At 32.8% G+C, this 18,220-nt stretch overlaps 1 protein-coding gene across 2 annotated transcripts in view; it reads right to left on the bottom strand.

The window, feature by feature from the left end:
• lilli (AF4/FMR2 family member lilliputian) overlaps positions 1-18,220 on the bottom strand; it is a 268,080-nt gene that overhangs the window by 182,190 nt on the left and 67,670 nt on the right. The window lies entirely within an intron of this gene.

The raw sequence follows: 18,220 nt of genomic DNA, 5'->3' as shown, positions 1-18,220 counted from the left end.
TCCTCAACAGAATATTTTTTAAATATAAAGATCAGTATATTTAAACTAAAATATAAAAATCTTTTCGTCACAAAAATAAGTCACATTTGAAGTAAAATATAAATATTTTTCGTATCCGGTATAATTTTACAATAAATGTAATTCGCTTCATTCTTTAAATAAAATTCTCTAAAAACAATTATTATTCATTATTTAAAAAATTCTAAATATAGTAATAATGTAATGTAGTAATAATAAGAATAGTTGCGTGATATGTTATATTAACATATTTATTGCACGACAAAAAAAACTCCGAGCGACGGATTTAACATCCTTTATATTGAGATATTACTTTATACCGCGGAAAGCGAATGTGTCGGTGCATTTACGTGTTATTTTCGCAATGTTGTTTCTTCGTCGAGCACAAGAGGTCGATAATAATTCGCAAATATATAACTGGTTAAATTTGCTCGCAGCGATGGCAAGCTCGAGCAAGTTGGACGGTGCGACACCGTGCGGTCTCTTATTTTATAAATTACAATGAGGGTTACACCGCGCTATCGTTGAATATACACGAGACGACATAACCCTCCATCTTGTGTTTATGCTCCAGGGACAGACCGAATCTTTTCACGCCGATGCGCGACGCCTGGTTTAGCTCGTTTCACAGAAGGAGTTAATTATGTACAAAACCTGAGACAGGATACAAAAATAATTATATCTGCGCGTATTCCTGCAATTGCATTCAATGCAAATTATTCGATTTAATTTAATTTATGGATTATTTCCTTTGCATATTATTGTTGTGACCTATTTTTTAAATTACAATAGAATAATAAGATAAAAATATATTAATCCACAAGAAAAGTAGTTTTAATAAAAATAGCCAGCTTGGAAAAATATTATCACATATATATATGTATATATTTTATGTGTGTACGCTTCGATAAATAAATATCTGTACAACAAATTAGAAAAAGCTTTTTTTTCAACAATCCTTTAGAGTTCATTTCTCTATCATTTTAAATCCACATTTCAAAAAATTAAGATTGTTTTTCAAATTATAAAAAATTCAATAAAAAAAAACTCATAAATATACACAGTCTATCATTTTAAAAGAAAAAACTCTAAATTAGAAATTACTTCCCCTTGATTATAATCCTTTAGAATAAAATTGCTCTCTTATTTTAGCTCGTGTTATATGTTTTTCTTGTCGATGCGTGATAAGAGATTACAGTAAATATAAAAAACGAATTATAATTATGTACTCCCGGTATTATCGTTGTGATACGCGAGATGCATCGTAAAGGAAAAGGCGCGTGTGTTATGACGGAGCAGCGTATTCGTATACCTGTACATGCATATACCATGTCTCGTTTCGCCCGTAGCCGAGTCGAGAATTACTGCATGTTCCCGCACGTAAAACGCAACACACGCTACTTCTTTTTCACACCAGCGAAGAACGAGGAGAAGGAGAAAGAGAGGAAGGAGAGATGGGAGGGAGAGAGAGCAAAGATATCCGCCGTAATGCAAACGGGGTGGTGGCTTTTCCACCCCCGAGCACCGCTGACGCTTGCGCGGGCTATTTACGGGTTATCGCGTTATCGGCGCAACATACGTACCTATACGTTAACGACACTATATATTTATAATAGCGCTGGTTGCTTTATCGGCCACAGTATCGCCGAGCGGATTGCGAGTGAGCGAGCTCCGCGGTGCCCAGCACTCAGAGAAATGACTTTGTTGTGGGAACAAAATCAAGGGATAACGAATGTGATGATTTGATTTTAAAAAATGGATCAATTACTATTGCAAACCATTTTTCACTATTCCTCAATGTAACAAATAATTAACATACGTTAAGACTCAAAAAGAACGTATTGATAACATTAAAATATTATGCACTAACAATAATTGCGGTGTTGCTTTCATTATTACTAATTTTATTAATTATGAAAAAATTTAAATGTCATAAAAAACAAAATATACATTTTTTGTGAAATATATCTCATTAGTTGTAAAACAAAATAAATAGTTTATTTGTTAGGAATAAAATTTTATTTCGCCACACATTTAAATAAAGATTTATTTTAGTAAAATAGATATATTTCTCATAAATAAATTTTTATGTATATTTTTCTCAATGTATGAATACTGGGCTAAGAGTATTCGCTACATTCACACGTGCTGTATGCATGCTGCATCACGTGCTCTCCTCACGCGGATCGAGCGATCTTCAAAGCGGTTAATTAAAATAGATCCTCTTCAGTCGCTTTTTGCGCGGCATCGACATTGAAGCGATGAGCGACGATGAACTGCGAAAACTAGCACCAAGGATAACTATCCGAAGGATAACACGTTGTTATGTATCGTAACAAACGTGTGTTTCTTGATATCTTTAATTATTAAATAATATTATTCGTTAAAATAATAAAAATGCAAAACCACCGGAAAATTGCGTATCGGGAAACCGAAAAAAGAGCGATAGAATCGTGTAGACTTAGTACCGTCGTTAAAATAAACGGGGTGTTTTTATAATGACTAAGTGAAAAGAATAGGAAATAGGATATAAATTTATAACACACAAACTGTTATAAATCTTCTTAGAAGAGCTCTTAACGGTCTAAGTAAGTGATGTCATAGAATATAGAATCGTCCGTATAATACTTAAAAAGTCGACATTAAACGTGATTAGACTAATTAGTGACTAGATTATATCGAAAAGAATACTAAATATTAATAAATATTTGTTTAAATTCTAAGTAAAAATTTACTAAACCTTAATATATATTTATTTTATACAAAAACTATATTAATTTAATTTGAATACCTTTTTTTAAGTAAATATTTATACATATCTATAACTAGATATTTATATTCAGTAGGTACTATTTAAAAAATATGTATTAAAATTTAGTAAATTTTTTTTAGTACAAAAAATAGACTGCAATAATATAACCATAGAAATAAATCAACATCAACGTCAGAGAAGAATAATTTCTTATTACGTCGACAAGCCCCTTGCGTAATATCGCTTCGAATATATCGAGTACCCAGTCATCCTTGGTTACATGGCTATTGATAATCAATTATTTATTAATTCACCTGGCAAAGGCTCCAGTATAATACAAGACACGTGCGCGCACCCATAATGCGATACATCTTGAGCAAAAAGTAATTACTTTAGTGACTTGTTAATCTGTGTCGCGTTGAAATTTAATAAAGTCTCAGCGTTTGGTTTACATATTTTGCCTGACATTTATTTAAATATACAAACGACGTATACGCAATCCAAGTAAAACATTCGCGTTTTGTGTATACAAAGTACACACAGCGCTGGAAAGTTGATTAAAAGCCGCTTGTTTCTAAACTGTAGTCGCGATCAGCGGACTGCTTGAAAGCACCAACGAATATGTTTCCCGAAACGTTAAAGAGAATCTTTTTCTCGATAACAAGTGTCCTAGTTTAAAGATTAATAGGGTGGAAGAAGGAAAACGGGCGTATACAATAGGTTACCAAGAATACGCGAGAACGGAAGAGGGGTGGACCCTCAAGACCCAACTGGAAATCGATTAACCTGAATGACGATTTACAAAATGCTTGTAACAATCCTCGGCATATTTGCAAGTAACATCATAATAATTGTAAATAAAGAGAGTCTCGGAATATGAAAGTGAGCTACCTCAAATTTAATTAAATTCAATATGTGTAGAGTATACATAATTTTTATCACTGCTCGAACAAAAGAGTTAATTTTTTATGAATTCGATTGGACACACTAGTGTATGCATATTAGGTACAGCTATTGTAACACTGATCTAATCTGTGAATGTAAAAATAAAATATTAATATCTCTCAAATGATAAACTGTTCAATACTTTTTCAAAAGCACGATAAATTGTATTGAAGATTTCATGGTTTGTATATGTATTTAATATATATCATTACATTAATTTATATTACGACAGCTTCAATATGTATCAGTACATCCGAATTCGCTATATAAAAAAGTTACGTTCGAATAAAAAGCTCTTATTAATTAAAAAATAATTTTATAAATGTAAAACATTCATATATATAATTATCATTTTAAAAAAACACTATAAAAATTATAACAATTATAAAAAATAATTAATACAAACAGGGCTACGAGCCAACATTCGTTGATGAAATATAAAGGTCTTAGTAAATATAAAATGTCATTAGTTAAAAATAAATATAAAGTTTAATAAAATTTAAAAACAGACGTTTCGACCTTAATTAGGTCATTATCAATGTTAAAATTCACGAATACATAAGTAAAAATATTAATAAAAAAAAAAACGAAAAATATGTAATGTTGGCTCGTAGCCCTGTTTGTATTAATTATTTTTTAAATTTATTGAGCCTTGTTATTTACATATTCAATTATAAAAAAATTATCTTTAATATTCAGAGCAAATTAAAATTTATATTTTTAATATTAATTAAATAATTAGTAAAACAATCATTTTATTCTCAAAGAAACTAGATTAAATCAGGAAAAAAAAATTTTATCTTGTATTATAATAAAGTAAAAATTTTGCTAGTAGAACAAACTTACACAAATCGGGAAATATTTTTTTCACATATGAAACAGAATTATAAAATAATTCAAAATTTATAAGAAAAATCTTTAACGAAACTAGAAAACAGGAAAAAGATTCTGCACAGAAATTACATCGTGATCTTTGATCTTAATAAATTTATCATTTATCCTTAAACGCAAAATGAAAATTCTTCTATTCAATAGTCGTTTATAATTTTTATTTTGCCATACAATATGCATCGAAAATGCATCGTAAGAATATTATGGTAACTGAGCTTTTTTTCCTATTTAAGATCGATCGAAGGGGACTTAAATGGCCGTAATAAGCCTCCTAAGATCAAACTGTTGCGCCTCTCATATATATCGCGACACTCTCGCCTATTTTTCCACCTATTTTCTTTCCTATTTCCTCGGACCCTTCGATTCGCTACAATAGCTGTATCATTCGAGACATAATAAAACAGAATAGTCAAATGTGAAACAAGATCGTTTGCACGATTCGCCGATGGGCATTGCCTGCATATCGGGAGAAAATGGAAGAAAAAGCGAAAATTCGCACACGAGAGAGCAGAGGCAATAATACAATATTATCGCTGGAATATCAAGAGCGGAGATGGATATTTCCCTTTCTTTATGCTCAAATCATCGGATGTTATTCGATAAGTGTTGAGATTCCTCATAAAGATAATTGACCGGCTTAGTGGCCTTTATCCGCACTTAATTCAACCTTGAGCTCATCCGTGTGGAACCCTCAAGATAATCCTAAGGAACAGCACGCAATTTCCAAGAGAAAGATATAAGCGTGGTCAATACGTCGCAACCATTTACAATTAATAAGGTTATCACTGGATCTTCTTACAACAAAATACATTTCACAAATAAGACAACACAAGTAATTGCGTTTCAATAAAGATATAAAAAAATATAAGCATATGTGTCTTAATCATTAAATTTATAAGTAAAACTTGAAAATAGAAAATAAATAAAATCCGTATGAAAGTTATGCTGTCTACTCATATAACAATATTGACGTAGTAGTCACGCAATGTGCGATAACAAAAGTACCTTATCTAATTATTTCCTGTTTTCAAAAAATATATTCCACGCAAGAATAATTCATTGAAATCTATTACTATGTTTTACGAAAATTTAGTTTTTCTCTTATAAATGCTAATTAACAATAATTTATAAATAGTCTCGGTAATCTAAAGGTTTTAGACACTCGTCCGGGTTCGACTGCCGGGCGAGATAATACTTTTCACAATAAATAAATTATTTATTTACAGATTTTCCCAACATATTAAAATCTCTTTAATAAATGTCTATTAAGCATCAAAATTTAATTGTAACATCACTCGATTATATTTAGAAATAAAACTTCACAGAAGTCTCACTTGATCCTGAACAAAGAATGATTAATTATGTGAGTACAATTTGTATCAGTACAAATAACTAAAAGTAATATATAGGGAAATGAAACGAGTTTTCCTTTGAAAGATTCAAAAACTTAATCATTTTCTATGATACATATTCTTTGTATAATGTTTTCTCCAGCAAAAAATCAAATTCTATTGTGTTCTTATTATTAGTATATGTGCATTCCATAAATTTTAGAAATTTGTCATTTTTTATTTCTTAATAAAGAAACAAATTTAAATAAAAGCATAGGTAGAAAAAAGGTTGATTCAACATCCAAGATTTATATATTTGTTCATTAAATTCACCTGTAATCACTACAGGGAGGTCCCCTGATCGAGACATTCTATTTGCGCCATTGTGTGTGTGTATTTTCACTATATGTGCATTTTATATTCTGAGACATTGTCTGCCATTTTTCAAAGAAATAAAGGCAAACAGAACACTTCGTTGAAAAAAATGATTTGGTTGAAAATGAACAAACCAAAAGATTCGATTAAACCAAACAGAACTCCGGTTACCTAACACTAACCGAAATTCTAACTGATATAATCAGAATCTGGTATATTCATTTTCAACTAAGTCAGTATCGATGTTTAAATTCAATTTTCTATAACTCACAAATAATAGTAATAAATATATAATAGTAGAAAATAATATAAATAATAACAAAAAAATAATATAAGCAAAAATAGAAAATAGATACGTTTTGTGCAACGATAAATGTTTCGTGCAGAATTTCTCTTTCATCATTTGGATACAATATAGTCAATTGGGGATGGTGGATCTAAATTCTTAGATTCAACGGATACTCGTGGTCTCTCGCGGATAATCAGATTTCATTTACGAGCAAATGGAACCTGGAAACGTGAAAACGTAAACGTGCTTCGATTTAAGCAGAATTTGAATCATAGATCTACAACTTTATTTCAAGGGAAATGCAAATTTCTACAGTTATTTCACACGTGGTGTATCGTCGTAGGAGAAGATCTTCCTTACAAAATCAAAGCATCAGCTTGCCTACTTATAACTTTACAGTAAAATCGACATTCGAGGAGAATCATCTCTTTTGCATATGTATTAGTTACATTTACAGAGTACAGCAATAAATAACCGAATAAATATGATTACAAAGAAAGATTCATTTTGCTGAAGAATTTTAAAGTTTAATTAGAAATAGATATAAAAATAATTTTGTTAAATCTTGACGGATCAATTTAAGTATTCTTTGTTAAGGCACAGAATATTCTCATTTAGAACAAAAATAAAAATAAGTGTATGTATAAATAACACATAATTCAAAAATATACGTCTTATCTTATCAAGAATATTAAATAAATAATACATACGCATTATTACGATTTATTTTTGCTGCCCACCAATGTGTCCACTCGGGTATTGCAGAAGGACGCCCTACCGCGTTCTCTGTACGTTTAAAAGAATTCTTCTTGATGGAATAATCCTGCATGATGGTAATTATCAACACAAAGTAATATAAGAACACGACAACTTGTTCTTAAAAACTTTCAAGTAGAAGTGCATATACCGAATACATACAACCTAAAACTTTAATGGGAGGTGTCGCAGGTAAACGGGAATAGTAGCATCCATTCGCTGTTTCCCTTCTCTAGGCCCTGTAAGCCACGCCTACATATCACTGAATGATACAAAAAAGTTTTCAAAACCTGTTTATTTAAGATACGGAGGTTCCTTAATAGTGGGGATTCAGGTTTGTGGAAAGAAATTTTTCAAACGTTAGAAGGGTTTATCTTTATGGTCCGAAAAGAAAAACTGGAAAATAGAAGAACAAATATTTGAATAATAGATATTATGACCAAACGATATACGAGAATTAAGACAACGTTGTGACCAATTATAATGTTCTATGATATTATAAATCAACGTAACGTAACACATTTGTGTTTTTAATTATATTTCATACATTACCAGTAACATAAATCGCTACGTGATTTCTTCATTTAGTAACAGAATTTTAATAAATTTTCCTCTAATCTATTTTACGTTATACATCCTCGTCAAATAAATTTTAATCAGAACTGTTAACTAATATCTATTATGATTTTCTCTGGAAATAATCAGGCTGAAACTAGCGGCCAGAACTGGCGGCCGAACGCGCGAAGTGGAAACCGTTGCGACTGCCTCACCGCCACGCTAGACTGTCAATTGTTTTACACGTATAGAGTACTTTCCGCGAAGCGGCATATTCCAATATTATTTATAATAGTTGTGGGAATGTTTATGAAAAATTTCAAGTCTCAGTGAACATGCTGGAATTGTTTATAACAAAACAAAGGCCGAGCACGGTCTCTACGTCGTAATACGACCATTGAAACAATTCTTTTATACATATTTCTAATCTTTTCCGCACAACGTCATAAAGCAGATATTATTTCTAATAGTTATGAGAATGTTTATGAAAAATACCAAGTTTCTGCGAACATGTTGGAATGGTCTATAACAAAATCACTTCCAAAAACAATTCCAGCATGTTCGCAGGGACTTGATATTTTTCATAAACGTTCTCATAACTATTAGAAATAATATCTGCTTTATGCCGTTGTGCGGAAAAAATTAGAAATATGTATAAAAGAATTGTTTCAATGGTCGTATTACGACGTAGAGACCGTGCTCGGCCTTTGTTTTGTTATAAACAATTCCAGCATGTTCACTGAGACTTGAAATTTTTCATAAACATTCCCACAACTATTATAAATAATATTGGAATATGCCGCTTCGCGGAAAGTACTCTATACGTGTAAAACAATTGACAGTCTAGCGTGGCGGTGAGGCAGTCGCAACGGTTTCCACTTCGCGCGTTCGGCCGCCAGTTCTGGCCGCTATAGTTTCAGCCTGATGCACTCGATGATATACTATAGAAAATAATGGCTATAAATTTCAATAGGATTTACTCTACTCGGCTACACGGAAGCTTTGAGTTACATGAGGCTTTGCTCTTTTATTTAAAAATTCTTAAAGTTCTCGGCATTTGACGCCCAACGATTCATTATTTTTTAGAATGTGCTTTCCATTTAGTATGATAATAAATTGACACAAACATACTGTGTTCAGTAGGAAAAATAGCTTTATAGGGGAAACCATTTACGAGCAAATGGAATCTAGAAACGTGAAAACGTAAACATGCTTCAATTTAAGCAGAATTTGAATCACAGTTCTATAACTTTATTTCAAGGGAAATGCAAATTTCTACAGTTATTTCACACGTGGCGTATCGTCGTAGGAGATCTTCCTTACAAAATCAAAGCATCAGCTTGCCTACTTATAACTTTACAGTAAAATCGACATTCGAGGAGAATCTCTTTTGCATATGTATTAGTTACACTTACAGAGTACAGCAATAAATAGCCGAATAAATATGATTACAAAGAAAGACTCATTTTGCTGAAGAATTTTAAAGTTTAATTAGAAATAGATTTAAAAATAATTTTGTTAAACCATTAAAATTATTATATATAGGGTAGGGCTCGACACGCTTCGCAATTTTCGGCCGATTTTCGAATTGACTCCGCCTTCTTCTCGACGGTTGAGCAAGATTAAGACTGTGCGCGGGGCAGTGAGGTGAGGGGAACAGCAGAAGGCGGAGTCGACTCAAAAATCGGCCAAAAACTTACAAAGCATGTCGAGCCCATGGAGACATAGGAATAGAAGGATGGAGCATAAACTCGTAAGATAGACGAGGGGAGTGAAGAAGAAATGCGGGAGGCGACTGTGCCTAAACAACACATACACACACACCATCACACACTTGCCCACACGTACAGTAACGGTCAATCAGATTTAGACACACTTCACCGCGTCGCAAGTCGACATGAGGCTGAAGCTATCGGCCGGCCGGGAGCGGGCGGCCTGAGCGGACGCATGAGAACCACTGTTCCGCTATACCACGTAAGCGCGCGGGAGCGCTTTCAAGTTTTGGTGGTGTTGCATTGCACTATTACTTTCTAACAAATTATTTAAAATATTAAAACTGCTCATTACGACCATTTTTGAGAGAATAGTATTTACAATGGTTCAGAGAAATAAAAGAGAGGTTACTTATGTGTTTCGCCGCCTAATTTTGAAAGATTCCATAAAGATGCACATTGAAAAACCTCAGGTATTTCGCAATTTTTTGTAAATCGTCTTTTTATATATAAAACAGAACAGCATTCTCATATTTTAGGCAGAATTAATTTCTGGTCATGAAAAAATATGATAATTGCACCTTTTCGGTTGTTGTACTTTATTTTTCGAAAAATTCGATAAAAATATACTTTGCAAATCAGCAAGTACACCAAATTTTCTTGAGAATCACCTTATCATATACAAAACAAAATCGGATTGTTACATTTTAGGCAGAATTAATTTTTGGTTACTAAAAAATATGATAATTGCAACGTTTCGGCTGTTGTGTTCTATTTTTCGAAAAATTCGATAAAAATGTACTTTGCAAATCGGCAGGGACACCAAATTTTCACGAGATCCATCTTTTTAAGTATAAAACAAAATAGCATTGTCACATTTTAAGCAGAATTAATTTTTGGTCACTAAAAAATATGGTAATTGCAACGTTTCGACTGTTGTATTCTATTTTTCGAAAAATTCGATAAAAATGTACTTTGCAAATCGGCAGGTACACCAAATTTTCACGAGATCCATCTTTTTAAGTATAAAACAAAATAGCATTGTCACATTTTAGGCAGAATTAATTTTTGGTTACTAAAAAATATGATAATTGCAACGTTTCGACTGTTGTATTCTATTTTTCGAAAAATTCGATAAAAATGTACTTTGCAAATCGGCAGGTACACCAAATTTTCACGAGATCCATCTTTTTAAGTATAAAACAAAATAGCATTGTCACATTTTAGGCAGAATTAATTTTTGGTTACTAAAAAATATGATAATTGCAACGTTTCGACTGTTGTATTCTATTTTTCGAAAAATTCGATAAAAATGTATTTTGCAAATCGGCAGGTACACCAAATTTTCACGAGATCCATCTTTTTATGTATAAAACAAAATAGCATTGTCACATTTTAGGCAGAATTAATTTTTGGTCACTAAAAAATATGGTAATTGCAACGTTTCGGCTGTTGTAATTTATTTTTCGAAAAATTCGATAAATATGTACTTTGCAAATCGGCAGGTACACCAAATTTGCTTAAGAATCATCTTATTATATATAAAACAAAATGGTATTGTTACGTTTTAGGCAGAATTAATTTTTGGTCACTAAAAATATGGTAATTGAAACGCTGCAATTATCATATTTTTTAGTGACCAAAAATTAATTCTGCCTAAAATGTGACAATGCTATTTTGTTTTATACATAAAAAGATAGATCTCGTGAAAATTTGGTGTACCTGCCGATTTGCAAAGTACATTTTTATCGAATTTTTCGAAAAATAGAATACAACAGTCGAAACGTTGCAATTATCATATTTTTTAGTAACCAAAAATTAATTCTGCCTAAAATGTGACAATGCTATTTTGTTTTATACATAAAAAGATAGATCTCGTGAAAATTTGGTGTACCTGCCGATTTGCAAAGTACATTTTTATCGAATTTTTCGAAAAATAGAATACAACAGTCGAAACGTTGCAATTATCATATTTTTTAGTAACCAAAAATTAATTCTGCCTAAAATGTGACAATGCTATTTTGTTTTATACTTAAAAAGATGGATCTCGTGAAAATTTGGTGTACCTGCCGATTTGCAAAGTACATTTTTATCGAATTTTTCGAAAAATAGAATACAACAGTCGAAACGTTGCAATTATCATATTTTTTAGTAACCAAAAATTAATTCTGCCTAAAATGTGACTAAAAAATTGCGAAATACCTGAGGTTTTTCAATGTGCATCTTTATGGAATCTTTCAAAATTAGGCGGCGAAACACATAAGTAACCTCTCTTTTATTTCTCTGAACCATTGTAAATACTATTCTGTCAAAAATGGTCGTAATGAGCAGTTTTAATATTTTAAATAATTTGTTAGAAAGTAATAGTGCAATGCAACACCACCAAAACTTGAAAGCGCTCCCGCGCGCTTACGTGGTATAGCGGAACAGTGGTTCTCATGCGTCCGCTCGGGCCGCCCGCTCCCGGCCGGCCGATAGCTTCATGTCATTACCTGCGTTCCGCAGTGGTTTCCCCCCCGCATCTTTATGCTCGATCCCTATATTCCTATGTTCATGGCGGAGACCGGAGACAAAAGTAACATTTTAACTTTGAAGTGTTATAACAGTTAATAAAATATAATATTTATATTAAAAAAATATATATACTTTTAGATGTAGAATTTATTTAGCTACAAAATTTTCTTTGATCCAATTTTTCAATGTAACTAGAAGAAACTTATGTTTGTTATGTTGCTAGGTACTACATTATATTTAATGATAATAAAATTTATGAAAAGGACAAAATAAAAAAAATATTTTCTCTCTAACACACAAGTATAAAATTGAAATATAAAGGAACAACGTATATAAAAGAAAAGTAATTTCTGCATCTGCACTCGTGCCGCAAAAATCAGCATGTAACGAATGATTCAATGCCTATCTGTTTATAGAATTTTACCACGCGGTCATATATACACACACATATATCTATTATAGTTAATAAATATTATAAAAAATATTAACGATGTTACTATTGTATCCTGTTACTTTTGTCCCTAGTCTCCTCTACTAAGCTATTGTAAGCGCGTTTACCACTTTGACGGAAAAGCGAAAAAATGCAGCAGCCAATCATAACTCTGGTCGATAATTTCGGCTTTTCTACTACTTATTAGATTGGCTGCTGCTGCTTTCCTCCTTTCTGCTTTTTCGTCAAAGTACGTGTTCAGATTCCTATCCGAATGCTCCTTGTCATGGTCATTCTTGTTTAACATTTGGTAAGAATAGAAAGATACCTTGGCACTCGGGTAGAAATCTGAACATAGTCAAATTGCGAATACACTCTAAGATTCTTTAATGGTTATATATGAAACTAGGATAAGAATCAATCAAGTATTTTATAATAGTTGCAAGGATGCTTTTTTCGCTAAATACCATTTTTTCTTTCTTGGCAATAAATAACAAAGGCAGAAAGACACTTGGCCACAGAAAGAAAGATCATCGATTTAGAAGATTTTTAATACGAGTTATGTCATTTTAGTTTCTTGAAATTGATTAGCGCACAATTTAATTATTATAAATTACAAATCTAACGCCACAATAACTGTTGTTAACTTCAGCTCCAGTGAGTTAATTGATCTTGAAGATATTGTAATGTGAAGAGAAAGAAGTTTCTTTAACGTATCGTAAAATAAGATAACTTTGCTCTAGTCGAAATAAATTTATTTTGAACTAAAAAAAAAGTCTAAACAGTACGCACATATTCAAAATCAGGATATAAAACGTCTTTAAAATATTTTGAAGACATTTTTCAGGCGTTTTATAGTCCTTTTTTAAAATATTATTAAAATTAAACCAGAGGCATCCCAATTTTAGATTCAAAGTTATCTAATTTTACGATATGAAATATTCGACAATCTTTTTTTACCGCAAACAAATTAACTAAAAATCTGACCGCGTTGCACGTGAGAGATCGTTAAAGAATCCAGTGAGAACGTTATCACGGGATCTACGGGGTGATTTGCGGAAGAAAGACGACGCCAGTGGCGCGACGTGGCCGCCTTTTTGAACGGTATTTCACCACGAGAAGAAATTCTAGTAAAGCTGTGAAATAGACAGTGCACAGGAACGGTTTATGAGAGAGAAGTTGAGTGAGAAGGAAGAAAAGACGGAGAGCAACACGCGCGCGCACATGATGCCACGAAGCTATAATGGAACTGCCTGGTTGCGGTGGTCGCTACTTTATTATCGATACTTTATCATCTGATATGAGGGTGGTAAATCGATACCTTTCGAATTGGCAGGACGAAAGTGCCGATGCGTCGCGATGGGCAAATCGAATTAACGTCACTGCGAGTAATTTGATTGAACGCCAGCTTGCATCATGGATGCGAATTGTATCTTTGGGAATTAGCATAAAGTGAACGCATGAAACGGCATCTGCGATGAGATTTTAAGGCATGGAACTTAAGTTTTTAAGCCTTATGCCGTAAAAAATTGACCACTTCAGTCGAATGTAAGGAGAATAATCAACTCTTAATCAATTTCTTATGGCTTATGCTTAAAATTTACGCCTTGAAGAGAAAAATAATTTGCTAGCATAACAGATTTTTTATGCTATGATAGCAAAATCTGTAACAAATAACAAAAGTGTGTAACGTCAATATAAATCTGTACAGCATGTGACACAAATTGAAATAGCTGCTTATACACATATTTCACTGTTAGAATCGCTGAAATTTTCTTTAGAAAACGAAGATGAATAAGTTATTGAGAGTCACTCGGCAACAATATGATTATGGATGTAGCGATAGAAGCTATAATAACAGAAGATTCCAGAATAGAGACGGCAGTCATTTAGGAATTCACGTCTATTAAGCTGGTACAGTCAGTTCAGCACAATAGAACGCGACTTATATTTTAAATAATTAGCACGTGTTGTGTTCAGAAATACATAAACATTATTGAGAGAAATAAACGAAAAAGCCACTCTGCCCTATCTCGTGTTAATATTCCGAGAAATACATTCAGTATATAGAATAAATATTAATAATTCTCGAAATAACTGTCTACCTTAGAAATTTTTATCTCGAGTTTAGAAGTACTACGCGATACAAGAATAAATAAATTACGTACATACGTATGCTTAGAAAAAATTCAGAATAATAAACAGAGCAATAATTAGTTTTTTTATTTCTGCATTAGACTGTACTAAAATTTTATTTTTTGCTTTCGCTAAATGTATCAAACGTATATCTGTTTTATTAAGTTTCAAAAGTGTGTATTAGTTCAGCCACAAGAAACGGATTTATTATATATCTAACAATAGGTACCGGATCTTGTAACAGATAGCACTGCAATATGTTAGATAAGAATAGATACATAAAATCATTTAAATGAGACAAAAAAGTAATATAAGAAATAAATTAAAGATATCACTATTATCGAAATGTTTAATTTAAAATCAAAAAAAGTCTGTATCATATCTATCACGTTCGGCCGTCACTCCATTCAGCATCTTTTTAATGCAAAAAAAATTGAGATATCATTTGCTGCGATCGCTGTAGTGAGAATTCGCGGAGACTAGATGAAATAAAAGGTGGAAAGCGTCGTAGCTTCAGCCGGTATTGATTCCGCGAGGGACATTACGCCATGACAATTATGGATATTTTATTTATCCCAACCATTCGCTCTCTCAACGACTATAGTATTTGCGAGCTTGTCGTGCATGCAACTTTTTCTGCACGCTGCGCGCCATTGGGGGATTCTCGCGTCTTTTTTTTTTCCCGTCACGTACGTACGAATATCACATCGACTCCCGGGTTTTTTTTTTTCTATCGCGGTATAGCTCGTCTCCTTTCCCTCAATCGAACCAATGCCGATTGTCATGCGAAACTTCCGTGGAAAAAGGGGGACGAGACTCTCAAGTGGACATTGTAGTATTGTAGCGAGATTATGCGAACGACCCCCGCGGAAACGCGGTATTCGCGGCGTTTGCGTGTCGAATTGATATTACCAGAAATCGAATATGTACATTTTACACAATATTTAAGTTTCTCTTATTAATAGTTTGAAGGGTATTTAGAAAAATTAAAACTAAATCTACAATATATAATACAGTATATAATCTTTTATGTGAAAAAGGAAGTTAGATTTATTGGATACACATTTTTTTCGTGAAAATGTAGTTTCTCTTTTTTACAAGAAGAATGAATTTCTGGTGTAAGAAATTTTTCTACAATTTTAGATAATTTGTGGACTTTAACATTTTTACTGTTATTTTAAATCATTGCATCTTCTGAAAAAGAGAACATTTCTTGTTAGCGGGAGATTTATATTTTTCAGTGTATATACAACATATTTTGAAAGAATATAAGGTTATTAAGAATAAAAGCATTCATCAATATTTTTTCCATATTTTTACCCGAATTAGAACTGTTTTATTTTTAAGATCTTTTAATAGGCTTTTTCTGTCGAGATAGTGTTATTTAAACAGTGTTCAAATGTGGGAAATAATTTTCACGTTGTATTAACACACGTATAATAGATGTTTTTTGAGATGAAGATCTTTTTTGAGAATGTACGCGTGGGGTTACAGTTTAAGCAAACGGACGCTCGCGTTCCTGTACGAACACAGGCAAGATCTCGAATAATCTTTTCATACGACGGCAGAAAATGCCTACAAGAAATTGTATTTTTTTTGAACATCTGTTAAGCTATAAGAGAGAAATTATCTTAAAAAATTAGATGCTCCGAAAGAAATTTGGTATTAAAATATTTCTTTTTTAGTATTATATATATTTAAAGATATCGAGTCGCCGAATTAGGCGCAAAAAGGCACTGAATCCATACATTAAAAATTATACTTTTAAATGAAATCGTTTACAATAGTTTTTCACTCTTCGTTAGTCAAACGTATATAGGCTGCAAAGGTCGATACGATGTTATCGTAACCTTTAACTTTCTGATGCAGGAGAAAAATGGAGTTGTGGAACGTGGATTATCGTGTTCACTTCGGAATGAGCGTCCCCGAAATACGGCACCCCCTTAGTTCACCACCATAAGATCGATATGCACACCGTTTTGTCTCCGCCTATCTCCTCTAGCCCTTATCCTAACTCGATCATAATTATCGCTTCCATTCTTGCGTACGTTACAATTTATGTAGTCAGCAGTTTATAGCGACTGCGAAGTTTATTTCTGCAACAGAGACGAATCTTTATTTCCAGTGCATCGATCTCGATATAAAAAGTGATTTCTTTACGATAACAAGATCGATCGTGTTAATCGAAAGATCGCGACGGCTACGGCGACGCGACAACGTCAACGACGACTCTTCCATTAACCTGTCTTGATAGTATCGCTATGTAATTCGATTGTTGATGTCGCTCAGTGGCAATGGACGGTTCGAGCACAGCGGTGGCGACGATGGCTTTGAGTTGAAGACTGAAATTGCAAACGACGAAGAGGACACAACAACGTCCCACGACTAGCCGAGACGACCTTTGTCAAAATAGGTTGTCAGCCGCGGCCTTTATCGTCGAGTTATCAGGGTAAAGAGAGAAGTGAGCATCATGGCTCATGCAAGATAGAAGGAGTAATACTACACACATGCATGAAATAGCAAACTACTCTGGAATAAGCCGGATTTTATACGAATCAAAGTTCGTTGCCCCGCTCGTCGGCGTCATATCACTAGGATTACCAGCTGTATTCTTTTAGGAGTACATTTTTGAAGTTGTAAAACACTTATGATCATTATTTAAAACTTTATACATATTTAGAAAATTATACTACGAATTGTCAACAAAAATTATGTTCTAGAAATTTTATTTTGCGTTTCAAGACCGACGAATGTTCGGTGCGCAAATTTGAGAGGACTAAGTATATTGGTTAATTATTAATAGGACGTTATTCTTATTTTATTCTGGAGCAATTAAAGGTAATTATACAGAATCACTACCTCACCTCAAAAATCGATCAAATTAGGCTTATTCGACGCGTTTTTGCATGAAACGAAAGAATCTGGCAGAAAAAAGTGTCGCTCTGCCCTACGAACCGAGATATTAAGCGTTAAAGTTCGAAATTTTAGAGGTTAAGATATCTGTCACTGCTTTAAAAATAACAAATTACTGCTTTAGAAACACAAAAACACTGCTTTAAAAATACAAATTCACTGCTTTAAAAAACAATTCACTGCTTTAAAACAATAATGGAGTCCCCCCACAGGGGGGGCGGAATCCACTGTATCCACGCAAACACTTTTACAACGTAGATATAACATGCGTGGATAATTACCCAATTAAATTAATTCTTGAGCAACTAATTAGCAATTAAAAAGCACTAAATTTTTGACCCACTTCGATTTTCGATTGTGATTTTTCTGAACGCATCCGCAACGTTTTTCATCGCGTCACGAATTTGCGATTGTGGCGCTACAAAGTCGCTCGTCTGAGGGAGATTGTTGAAAAAATGTTTGACTTGCTTTGGTTGACTGCTCGTAACTAAATAACTAATGGACGCAATTGTTTGAAATTTTATATAATGAAAGTATTTTGACAACTACCATAAAAGATGATGTACTGTTTGGCCATTATGTCTTTTTTTTTGCGATACGCGC

The sequence above is a fragment of the Cyphomyrmex costatus genome, unplaced genomic scaffold, assembly GCF_001594065.2.
Source record: "Cyphomyrmex costatus isolate MS0001 unplaced genomic scaffold, Ccosl1.0 scaffold33, whole genome shotgun sequence".
In the NCBI taxonomy this organism is placed as follows: Eukaryota; Metazoa; Arthropoda; class Insecta; order Hymenoptera; family Formicidae; genus Cyphomyrmex; species Cyphomyrmex costatus.
This window is presented reverse-complemented; position numbering and strand designations above follow the sequence as displayed.